Source organism: Phyllostomus hastatus, unplaced genomic scaffold, assembly GCF_019186645.2.
Source record: "Phyllostomus hastatus isolate PE091 unplaced genomic scaffold, TTU_PhHast_1.1 phas_contig_98, whole genome shotgun sequence".
Lineage (NCBI taxonomy): Eukaryota > Metazoa > Chordata > Mammalia > Chiroptera > Phyllostomidae > Phyllostomus > Phyllostomus hastatus.
The window spans coordinates 1,596,097-1,609,126 of NW_025333999.1; the positions used below are offsets into that span (position 1 = coordinate 1,596,097).

The 13,030-nt window shown below is 42.5% G+C and overlaps 1 pseudogene; it reads left to right on the forward strand.

Annotated features, from left to right (window-relative positions):
- The first annotated feature begins 9,541 nt into the window (after nucleotides 1-9,541).
- Nucleotides 9,542-13,030, forward strand: LOC123828528 (annotated as a pseudogene).

The window sequence follows — 13,030 nt, forward strand, 5'->3', positions numbered from 1 at the left end:
AGAGGACATGGATGCTGAGCAAGCACACACTCCCTTTGGTTCCCTCACTGATTCTCAATAGAAAATCAAAGTGACAAAAAGAAAAGTCACAAGGGGCATATATCTGGATGCAATTAGAGCAGTGGAGGGGCTAGAACATCAGAACTCCAGCCACTTCGGACCCTGACTCTGCCATCCACGGGCTCCGGTTGTACATTTGTAGAGATGTGCTTATTATACTCAGTGGCATCAGGAAGGAGCTGAAACACCCTCCTTGGGGATTGGTTTGGGAGCCAGGAGACACTCCTCTCCCTCATGGGTTGGGCGTGAGAACAGTTCACTTTGTTAGGATCTGGGCTTATGATGAAGTTCCATGTGAGAGAGTCTGTCTGTCTGTCTGTAAACTCAGATATTCAGAAAGTATCAATCTCCTATGTTGTAACAGGCCTTCTAATAGGTGCTGAGGCGAGCATAGCTAGCACATATTCTTGTTGGCTTTAAAGCTGACATTTCAAGAGATAAGAAACAAGATATATAAGTAAAACTGTGTCATTTATCTAATGGAAATTAGTCCTAAAGAGAGAAAGAAAACTGAGGAGGGGTGCAAATGACTTGAGATCCGTTTGTCTGTGGCAGCATTTGTGGCTCTGAGCCACTAACTCTGAGGGTCTGTGAGTTTGTGTGTCTGTGTCTGCATGTGTCCACCTGTATGTGCCGTGAAAATGTCTATGTGTGTCTCCCTCAGGAGCTAGTGAGTGCCTGATTTCCTTGGTAGCACCTCCCTTACCAAGCTGAATCCAACTGGTGAGAGACATTCTTGTTTCCCTCTGATTTTGGAAAGTCTTCAGTCTTTTTACCATCAAGTATGATGTCAGCTGTGTGTTTCTCATTTCAGGATGCCTTATTTCAGGATGATGAAGTTCCCTTCTGTCACAGTTATTGATTGTCTTCCTTGTCAAGGGTTATTGAATATTTTCAAATACCTTTTTGTACCTACTGAGATGATCTTGTCATTTTTGGTGTTTGTTCTATTAATGGCATGTTACATGAATTCATCTTCAGATGTAAGACCAACATTTCTTTCCTGGGTAAATTTCACTTGGTCATGGTGTATAGGTCATTTTATACTGCTGGATTCAGCTTGCTAGTATTTTGTTGAGGCTTTTACATCTATATTAAAAAGACATATCTGGGCCCTGGCTGGCGTAGCTCAGTGGATTGAGTGCGGGCTGCGAACCAAAGTGTCTCAGGTTCGATTCCCAGTCAGGGTACATGCCTGGGTTGCAGGCCATGACCCCCAGCAACCGCACATTGATGTTTCTCTCTCTCTCTCTTTCTCTATTTCCCTCCCTTCCCTCTCTAAAAATAAATAAATAAAATCTTTTTTAAAAAAAGACATATCTGCATACCATATTATAAGGTATTATGTAGTGTAAAATTATTGTATCTAGGGACTTCCGGCAAGATGGAGGAATAGGTGGACGCACCGTACCTCCTCGCACAACCAAGATTAGAACAACAATAAATTACGGTCAGCATAACACCCAGAACTGACAGAGGATTTATCTGAATGGAAGTTGGACAGCCAAGAAGTTGAAGTAGACCCGTGCATCCAGACTGGTAGGAGACGACAAGCCAGGCGGGCGCGGGGCTGGTGCGGGTCGGCGGCGCGCGGAGGTTGGGGTAAGTTTGGCGCAGAATTGGCGCGACAGCCATCCGGGGCGCAAGAACACAGTGGGGATCTCTGAGTACGCAAGCTGCGGCTGGCGGACCCTGTGGGGCAGCGATTGTGGACCAGGGCAGAGCTCGCAGCCCAGGAGCCCGGGGAAGGGTCTGGGCCCAGGAGAACTGAACTGCCGCCATTGATTCCCTCCCGTCCCCGCTCCCGCCCCCGCCCCCACATATAACGTCACAATCTAGTGACTGAGGTGCCCAGCCCCAGTGAACACCTAAGGCTCCGCCCCCCACGGTAACAAGAGCGACCAGACCGGAAAATAAATAAATAAATAAATAAATAGGAGAGACAGGGAAAGACATAAGACATGTTTCCAGCAGAACAGATCAGTCCCCCAGGACTCATCCTTTTGAGCGACCAAGAAATAGCCAATCTATCAGATGCACAGTTCAAAACACTGATGATCAGAAAGCTCACAGAATTGGTTGACTTTGGGCACAATTTAGATGAAAGGATGCAGGTTACCATAAAAGAGATGCAGGAAGATACGCGGAGGAGAACCAATAGTGAAAGGAAGGAATCTGAGTCTCAAAACAATACAGTGGACCAGAAGGAAGACAGAATCAACCAAGCAGGAAAGCATGATGAAATAAGAATTCAAAAAATTGAGGAAAAACTTAAGAGCATCCAGGACACCTTTAAACGTTCCAACATCCGAATTATAGGGGTACCAGAAGGGGAGGAGCAACAAGTGGAAAAGTTATTTGAACAAATAATAAAGGAGAACTTCCCCAATCTGGCAAAGGGAACAGTCTTCCAAGAAATCCAAGAAGCTCAGAGAGCCCCCAAAGAAGTTGGACCCAAGAAGAAACACACCAAGGCACATCATAATTACATTAGCCAAAGTAAAAACGAAGGAGAGAATCCTAGAAGCAGCAAGAGATAAGGGGACAGTAACCTACAAAGGAGTTCCCATCAGACTGTCAGCTGATTTCTCAAAAGAGACCTTACAGGCAAGAAGGGGCTGGAAAGAAATATTCCAAGTCATGAAAGACAAGGACCTACATCCCAGATTGCTCTATCCAGCAAAGCTCTCATTTAGAATGGAAGGGAAGATAAAGTGCTTTTCAGATAAGGTCAAATTAAAGGAGTTCATCATCACCAAGCCCTTATTTTATGAAATGCTAAAGGGACTTATCTAAGAAAAGAAGATGAAGAAAAGACATGTATAGAAAAAGGACAGCAAACTCACCATTATTAACAACCACACCTAAAGCAAAACCAAAAGAAACTAAGTAAACAACTAGAACAGGAACAGAACCACAGAAATGGAGGACACATGGAGGGCTAGCAGCAGGGAGGTGGGAGAAGGGGAGGGGGGGAAAAGGTACAGAGAATAAGTAGCATAGAATGTAGGTTGAAAATAGATAGGGGGAGGGCAAGAATAGTACGGGAAAGGTAGAAGCTAAAGAACTCATAAGAATGACACATGGACATGAACTAAAGGGGGGAAACGTGGGTGGGGAGGGGGTACAAGGTGGAGAGGAGGGAAGGGGGGAAATGGGACAACTGTAATAGCATAATCAATGAAATATATATATAAAAATTATTGTATCTAGTGTGTATCCATGTGTATATCTGTATGTACACATTTATAAAATGTAGAAATAGTATGTATAGTGTATGTAGTATATTTGTACAGTATTGGTAGTAAATAGTATAGTATTTTATATTATTAGTATATATTGTGAATAACTAGAATATATTATATACAATTAACATGTCTGATTTATTTCACAGTGCTTATAGCATTATCATTCTACAGAATAGTATTGCAGTCTTAGCCATCTATAATATAGCAGGTGTCATTTCCATGTCTGTCTATGGAATTACTCAAAAAGCCAATTACATCCTCCCATAAGAGAGGAAGGGTAAGAGAGAAAGAGTAAGAAACATCAGTTTGTTACTCCACTTGTGTATGCATTCATTGGTTGATTCTTGTTTGTGCCCTGACTGGGGATCAAACCCATAATCTTGGCATATTGGCACAATGCTCTAACCGACTGAGCTACCAGGCCAGAACCTCATTGTGGTTTTAATTTGCATTTCTCTGATGATTAGTAATTTTGAGCATCTTTCCATTTGTCTATTTGCCATCTGTGTGTCTTCTTTGGAGAAATGTCTATTCAGGTCCTTTGCTCATTTTTAAATTGGATTGTTTGGTTTGTTTTTTTTTGGGGGGTGCGCTAAGTTTTACAAGTTCTTGATAAATTTCGGATATTAACTAGTTTTAGATCGTTGATTGGCCAGAATTGCTAGCGTATCAGTGCTGACATAATAAACATCCATAACTGTAGGGAATTTTTATGAGTTTATTTGAGCCAAAGTGATGACAATCTCCAGGAGTCAAAATCTCAACAGCCTGAGAAAGTGCTCTGGAGAATGGCAGCTTTACAGCTTTCATTACACATTAGAACCAAAGGAGAAGATGTAAGGGAGATTACATAAAATCCATGGGTAGTAGATGTAGGGGATGGAAGAAACAAAGCACAGCAGGGAAACCTCTGAAACTGAATAAAAGGTAAAAACAAGAGACACATGCTTCTTTTATACTGATAGGTATAGAATTTTTAGCAATTAACATTTACAGCACATAGAGGTGGTATTCGGGGAACAAGATGACAATGAGGGGTTGGTTCTGTGGTCTCGTGTTCTGGTGTTGGGTGTATCCGGAAGGGTCTGGGAACAAGGGGATTATTCTGAAATTCCAAGGGTGTGTTATCTTAGATGCAAAAAGACAATAGACCTGACATGAAGTTTAGTGTTTGTCAAGGAAACTAAAGGCCTAGCATATGACTATTACCAGACAGGGGCCTGGCCCTCAGCAGGTCTGCCTAGGGCCAGCTATTGACCTCACGTAGGAAAGATTTCAAAACACAGCACCAGGTGACTATGAGGATGCATTTAACCAGGGGACAGTAAAACAAGGAAGGTCTTAGCATAGAAGAAGCAACAGGAGAGCCTAGGCTGGGCTGCCTTAGCTCCCTGGGAAGTCAGAAAAAGGGGACCTTGGGGACAGATTCAGGGGATTAGCCTGGGCCAAGGTGCTGCTGCCCACTTCTCCGCTGGTGCAAGTCTCGGGTCCCTTACAGTCTAGGAGATGTGTGCTGCGCAGGAAGAAGAATGTGAAGGAAATGTCACAGCTGCTCCCCAGAGGGAGGACTTGCACTGCATTCTTTGTCTTGAGGCTTTGCAGGTGGGAATTTTAGGGGACGTCTCAGGGGAGAGTTTTAGCAGAATATTTATCCATTTTCCAGGTGTATTCTTTCAGTGCCCTGGTCTCTACTGATTGGTCAGTGCCCGGGCAGTGGGTTTGTTAGTGATTGCAGTAGCCTACCTGGCTTTGCTATTTTTCTGGCCCTAGAGCTAAAATACAGCTGAGGCCTAGATGTTATTTCTAGATGGTGACTTCTGTATCTGGCTGTAAATTGCTTGGCCAATGTGTTCAGCTCTCTGTCTCAGTTTCCCTATTCCACTTGCCAAGGAATTTTCCTAACTATTTACTATTCTGCCTCACTAAAAACTTAAGGGAGAGTCCTGAATGTTGTGTGAAAGTGTTCTCAAAATGTTCTTACAAATCCGGTATGGTTTCATCAGATTTTCACTTCCATTGCCAGATTTTCATCCCCTCCAAATTCCCTGGGAAGGCCTCAAGGATGGCTTGGTAAAGCCATTGGGCTAATTCCCTGCATTTTTCCTGATTTGTTTGTCTTAAAAAGTTCCCTATAGATAGTTTCCAGCAAACCTTACTCACCCATTCTGCTCCTTTGCTCTCAGAAACCAATATATTAGTAGGAACAGGTCAGAATAGCTAGGATCATATGTTCTAACAGTTAAATCAAATTCCTTTGTGAACCCAACAGGGCCTTAGAGAAGATCGGGGAAATCTTTAGTTGGATTCCTTAATTCCGTGCTAGTTCAAGGAAAGTAAATTATTGCTGGTTCCCCTTCTCCTGAGACTGGCTTTTCTCTAGAGGGAGCTGCCAGAATATCTGGTTTTTCTAGTCTATTGGGTCTGCCTTTCTGTTCTTAGTTAGCCCTGGGTGAGAGGGGAAACAGAGAAGAAGGGGTGGGAGGGGTGTGGAGGAGAGGGAGGAGAAAGGGAGGACAAGTCCCAACAAGGGACGCCAGAAGCTATAGGATTTCCCGGAGGAGTTGGAGAAAGGGGGAAGTGAGGTGTTGGGACTGAGCAGTTTTAGAAGTCTTCTATCGTTCAGAGAGAGTTTCTAAATTTTTCATTAATTTCCCGGAGAATAGAAAATTTATCTGTGCTTCTTCTAGAGGCTTCTATTTCCCAATCAAGGAAAGTTTCCCATTCATTCAGTTTAATATTAGAGCCAGCTTTTGCCACACATTCCTAAAAGGCTGCACGGACTATGGAGTCAGCTCCTGGGCTGGGACAGGTCCTTGCCCTATATTTAGCTGAGCCAGGCTTGCTCCGGCGGGCTGTCAGGCTGTTGCAATCTGGAAAGGGTCCTGCACTGTGTGTCCAACCAGGGTCTCCACAGAGTCAGGTGAGTGGGGAACACACCCAAAGGGCCTGTAGGGCTACTCCCGCTGCCCAGAGTTCATTCCTGGGGTTGCTCAGGTGTCATAGCATTCATTCTCCTAAATTAACCCATAGTAAGCAGGAAAGTTGTGGACCAATAACTGATAAATTCACATTAAATTAAATTAAGTCTTCACCACTTCCCAATTGGCTTTGCGATGTGGTCCTTAACCCTTAGTTACATCAGTTAATATGGTCTGGTGTAAATTAAAGAACACCCTCAAGAATTGAAAACTGTTAATAAGAACCCTTTTAGGAAGAAGTGATTATTCCCACTGCTTGTCTTTGGAACAACTGAATCTGGTTTTGCTTTTTTAAACCTGGAGAGAATGGATGACATTTCACACTGAATTACCACACCTTGGGACTATGGGCACACCAAATAAAACCTTACACCCGGTTCCTGACATTATGGAGATTCTAACTTTATCCACACAGCAGCCGGTACACATTCTGCTATTACAGACTCGGTTAAGTCTGTTTTATTCAATGCCTATGTCAGCAGTCTTTTAGCTGCACTTAGGCCTCTGTAGGGCTTAGCCCTCTGTAGGGACATGATATGCCTTTTCCTAATACCCCTAGGGAACCTCAGCACCATTACCACTGCGCACAGTCTCTGCAGACAGGATCTGAACTGTGTCTCCCCTGCTCTGGGACAACACGTTTGACATGCATAAATGGCATTCTCTTTGTGGACAGACAGGGTAATGCTGGCCTCAGAAATTGATTTTTGGGAGCCATTTCTCCCCTTGAATTTTTTGCAATAGTTTGAGAAGGATAGGTGTTAATTCTGTTTTGAAATTTGGTGAAATTTGTAGGTGAAGTCATTCAGTCCAGGACTTTTGTTTGTTGGGAGTTTTTTATTGCTTATTCAATTTTGCTAGTACTTATATGTTTGTTCAGATTTTCTTCCTCAGCCTAGGAAGATCATCTCTTTGTAGGAATTTATCCTTCCAGATTTTTCAGTTTGTTGGCATATAATTATTTATAGTATATTTTATTATCCCTTGTATTTCTGTGGTCCTCTTTCTTTCTTTTTTTCCCTAAAGATTTTATCTATTTATTTTTAGAGAGCAGGGAAGGGAGGGAGAAGGAGAGGGAGAGAAACACTGATGTGAGAGAGAACATTGATCTGTTGCCTCTTGTGTGGGCCCTGACCAGGGATCCAACCTGCAACCCAGGCATGTGCCCTGATCAGGAATCGAACCTGTGACTCTTTGCAGGACAGTGTCCACTTCATATGTTGTATAAATGTCTGGCCACTCTGCTATACACCTGAAATTAATATAATATTAAAATTCAACTGAAATTTTAAAAATTAAAAAAAGCTGGGGGGTAAGGGAAAAAGGCAGCAAACTGTACTTGAATGACAATAAAAATATTTTTTAAATGTTTAAAAATTAAATGCTTTATTGCTAAAAACGATGACCATCATCTGAGCCTTTAGTGAGTCATACTCTTTCTGCTAGTGAAGGGCCTGGTCTCATGTTGATGAAAATGCAGTTTCTGTGAAGTACAATAAAATGAGGTGTGCCTATACTTCGAGTGGCCTGGAGGACTTAAGGATGATATAGCCACCGGGACTTTTCATTTCTGGTGATCGGAATAGAAGGAAAAGCTTCCAGTTCTTTACCATGTTTTTATTCACTGAAACTTCATGCAGATGTGACCCTCTGCCCAGGGGAGTACTGGAAATGGTGGGTAAAAGGGAGGAAATGAAAGGTGTTTTTCTCATGAGGAACTGATGATTTTAAAGTAATGTTTCTTTTATTGGTAGAGTATTTCTGCTCTTTCCCAACATACTCTGCACCCTGCCATTAGAGAAAAATAGGATATAATGTGATCACTGTAAAAGTATATAAATGGTTTCCATGTGCTTATGATTCATTTACCTTATGAGGAACTATGAGCATTGCGTGTTCATGATGATCAGTTGTAGAATAATAAATTGGAGATGACAGAGTCATACGTAACCTGCCTATAAATGGAGCATAGACGTCCAGTGCTGTCCGGTTCATGCTCCCTGCTGTACACACATGCTGGATGTTTTAGAGGACGAGGACTTCTTGCTTGTCAACACTGTTGTAAGATGTATAATGTGGGAGCAGAGGCCACTGTAAAATAAATGGGGCACTCTGACAGCCATATACAGACCTACAGTCTAATGAAAGAATCCACACTGGACAGAAATGCTATCATCATAAACAACGTGGAAAAGCATATAGATATCATGAAACTCTTAAAACACATGAAAGAACTCACATAGGAGAGAAAACCTATGGGTATAAAAAATATAGTAAAGCCTTCAGTTGTCTCTCTTTTTTTGGAAGACCTAAAAGGACTCATATCAAGGGAAAATTCTACAAATGTGAGGAATGTGGGAAAACCCTTCATGCTCGCTCCAGCCTTCAAGGACACATGATCGCTCACCTTGGAGAAGGACCTTTTAAATGTAAGGCATGTGAGAGAGCATTCATTTCTCCCAGTTCATTTAAAATTCATGAAAGGACTCACACTGAAGAGAAACACTATGAATGGAAATAATGTGGTAAAACCTTCAGGTTTTGCATTTCCTTCCAAAACCACAAAGGAAGTCATACTGGTAGAAAGCCCTGTGTGTGTAAGGCGTGTGGAAAGGCCTCGAGTTCTTCACATTCACTTCAAATACATGAAACCATCCATACTGGAGTGAAAACCTATCAGTAGAAACAATGTGCCAAAGCCTTCAGATGTGAGCAAGCATTTCAGAGACAGGAAAATGTTCACAAAGGAGAGAAAACCTATGGATGTAAAGAATGTGGAAAACCTTACACCTCTCCACAAAGTCTTCAATCACATGGAAGGACTCACCCAGGAGTGAAATGCCAAATGTAGAGAATGTGCTAAAACTTTCAGTACTCATCCATGTGCATGAAAGAAATCACAATGGAGAGACCCTGATGAACGTAAACAACGTGGTAAAGTCTGCAGACGTCATAGTTCTTTACAAACACACAAAAGAACTCATTCTCAAGACCAATGCTATGAATGTAAGGAATGTGGCAAAGCCTTCAGACGTTATTCTAATTTTCAAAAACATGAAAGAAATCACACTGGGGGAGAAACCCCATGAATGTAAAAAGTGTACTGAAGCATTCAGGTGCCTGCCTCAGCGATCTTAGAAAACATGAAAGAGCTCACACAGAGAGAAGCCATATGAATGTAAAAAGTGTGGAAAAGTCTTCAGAGTCCAAAGTTCCTTACAAACACATAAAAGAATTCACACTGGAGAGAACCCTATGAATGTAAAACAATGTAGTAAAGCATTCAGGTGTTCCAATTCCCTTCGAATACATGAGAGAACTCACAGTGGAGAAAAGCCCTATGAGCATAAGCAATGTGGTAAAGCCTACACAGATCACAGATACTTCCCAAAGACCAGGAGAGCGCACAAAAGAACTCGTACAGGAAAGAAACCTGATAAGTGCAGCAATGTGGTAAAGCATTTATTTATTGCAGGTATCCTCAAAGACATGAAAGAACTCACATAAAGGGAAACCTCATAAATGTAAAGAATGTGATATAGTATTTAGGTTTCCAGGTTATCTTAAAAATCATGAAAAATCACACTGGATACAAACTCAGTGATTTTTTAAAAAGATTTTATTTGTTTATTTTTAGAAAGAGGGGAAGGGAGGGAGAAAGGGAAGGAGAGAAACATCAATGCATGGTTGCCTCCCACGTGGTCCCCACTGGGGACCTGGCCTGCAACCCAGGCATGTGCCCTTACTGGGAATCAAACTGGCAGCATTTCTACTCACAGGACAGTACCCAGCCCACTGAGCCACATCTATCAGGGCTCATTTTTGATATTTGACACTTAGTTGACTTCAGATACCTGCTCACCTTGTCTTGATTACAACAGGTAGAAAATGTATAAAGGTTGACACATGCCCCTTTTTTTGGGTATGCCAATAGGTAGGAGGGTCAAACATTGAAGACATGCCACCTCAATTTCTACACACACAAAAGGGCTAAACTTCCCCTTCACACAAATCACCTGGACCAGCTTACCCTTGCCCTGTTTTTTTTAAGTACCTTTGATTTATAAACATTTTTCTATTTACTTAATGCATATTGTGATGTGTCTTGACATCTGATTTCATTTTAGGTAGGGTGTTAATCCTACCACCTAAAGGGTTTTTGAGAAAACAAAAGATAACCCATAGAAATGTCTTTCAGGTGACACAAGGTCTTCAGGGTAGGGAATTTTGAGAAGATGAGGAAAAGAAACTCAAATACACAGTTACCAGTAATAACAATGTTTTTAGATGCCTTGGTCATGAAAGAAAAACTTGGAAGCCACCCACATAGTATAGTCTTACAAAAGAAAAATACAGAGCAAAAGAAATGAATGGGCCGTGGCTGATGTGGCTCAGTGGACTGAGTGCTGGTTCAATTCCCAGTCAGGGCACAAACCTGGGTTGTGGGTCAGGTCCCAGGTTGGGGGAATGGAAGAGGGCAACTGATTGACATTTCTGATACATCAATGTTTCTCTCCCTCTCTTTTTCTGTCCCTTCCCCTAAAAAAAAAGGAATGGGTTGCTTTTATTAGAATATGTAAAAATCTTGGAGTCATCCTTCTCATTTTCAGAACAAGAAAAATGTCCAACAATCTGAAAGCCGACACCTCTTTTTACTGTGAGATACTTGAGGTCATGTGGCAAAACAGAGCCCCAAAGTGAGAGCCTAGTGAATATGCAGACTTTCCACTTAGAGCAGAAGCCACTGGAGTCAGCAGCATCTGGAAACATGAAAACCGTAATAGATGAATTTCTGGGTATACAATAGGGAGCAGTCTGAAAGTTAAGAGCCTATGGGGGGGGGCCAGTACTAATATACCACCCAAAATCTAAATTTTCCTTGAAAGAGTCCAAAAAGAGTTTTTCACTATGAAGATGAGAAAAAAAAATTACATCATGTTTCCTGCAGGAAGTGGGGAGAACATTTTGATATACAGAGTATTCTGTTTTCTGTAATGTAGACCATCCCTCAAAGAAAATGACTTTCAAAAGCCTTATCTCTTTGACGAAAGTGCAGTCAGACAATTTCCAGATCCTTCAAGTTTCCTCTCTGACAGAAGCAAAGGAATAAATGCCAAGACCCTGTTCTGATGATCATAGGAATTCTGTTTCACCAAAACATTACTCATATTACCATAACATAAGAGAATATTTTCTACCCAAATGTTTGACCACCATTGAGAAAACAAAAGGGCTTGAGCATAAAGTCAGTGGATTAAAACAGAGAGCTAAAGATGCAGTCTCTACTTAAGAATGAGTTTCTAGGCATGCCCAGCACACCAGAGGAGAAAAATGGGACACTACAGGATACTGAAGCCCTGAACCTGACAGCTGTAGCAAACATTAAACATAGTCTAAGGCCTATCAAAGATTTTATAAAATGTTACATACATGATATATTTGCCTTAAATCTTACTGAGAAAATTCATGAATATGTGGAAATTAACATACTCCTGGACAACCACTGGGTCAAAGAAGAAATTAAAAAGAAAAAATGTGTTTTAAGGAAAATTTAAAAGATTTTATTATTTATTTTTAGAGAAAGGGGAAGAGAGGGAGAAAGAAGGAGAGAAACATCAATATTTGGTTGCCTCTCATGCGCCCCCTGTTGGAGACCTGGCCTACAACCCAGGCATGTGCCCTCACTGGGAATCGAAATGGCAACCATTGGTTCTCTGGCCAGTGCTCAGTCCACTGAGCCACACCAGCCAGGGATGTTTTACAGAAAATTTTAATAATATCTCAAGACAGGAAGAGCATGGCCAGAAGTGGTATGGGCTGAGGCAAGCAGGGGCTGGCTGAGGCCTGTGCTGCGTGGACCACAAAGGCCACAAAGTGGCCAGCAAGCTGGACCAGTAGCTACAGACAGGGGTGGGGTAAGGGCGGTGGCATCCAGGCACTGGACCAGGTGGCATAGGCACTGGACAGTGGGACAACGAGCTGAGCATCAGGCTGCTGCAGTATTCCCATCTCAACCAGGGGGTTCACAGCCAGAGTCACCCAGCCGCTGTGTCTTCAGCCCCTTCACAGAGTTCTAGGAGTTCTCCAGAAAGCAAATCAAGGACATGGAGAAGATGTTCAAGCTGTAAGATGCTGGCCAGGATGGCTTCATCAATCTGATGGAGCTAAAGTTCATGAAGGAGAAATTTGGAGCCACCTACACCCACCTGAGCCTAAAAAATGTGATCAAGGCGGCCCTGGTGGGTTGCTCAGTTGGGTAGAGCATTGTCCACATACACCAAGCTTACAGTTTGATGCCAGGTCAGGGCACATACAAGAATCAACCAATGAATGCATAAATAAGGGGAACGACAAATCAACGTCTCTCTAGCTCTATCTCTACCTCTTTCTCTACCCCTTCTCTCTCTAAAATATCAATTAAAAAAAAAAAACATGGTCAAGAGGGCAGATGAGGACTTTGGCAGCAAGCCCATCTTCCAGGAATTCCTCCTGATTTTCTGCGAGGTGGCAGCCAGGAGCTGCAGGACAAGGGCTGCATGTGCTGGCCCTCCGCCCAGAGATCAACATCTCACCAAAGGCATCAAGGGGCCCCAGGGCTCCTTTGAGGCTGAGGTCCAGCTTATCAGTGTGTTGAGCAGCCTGGAGGAGGAGATCAAGTAGGAGCAGGAGGAGCGGACGGAGGAGGTGGGAGATATGAAGCTGTGGAAAGTGGCCCTCAAAGAACTGTAGTCCACTGTCATGTAG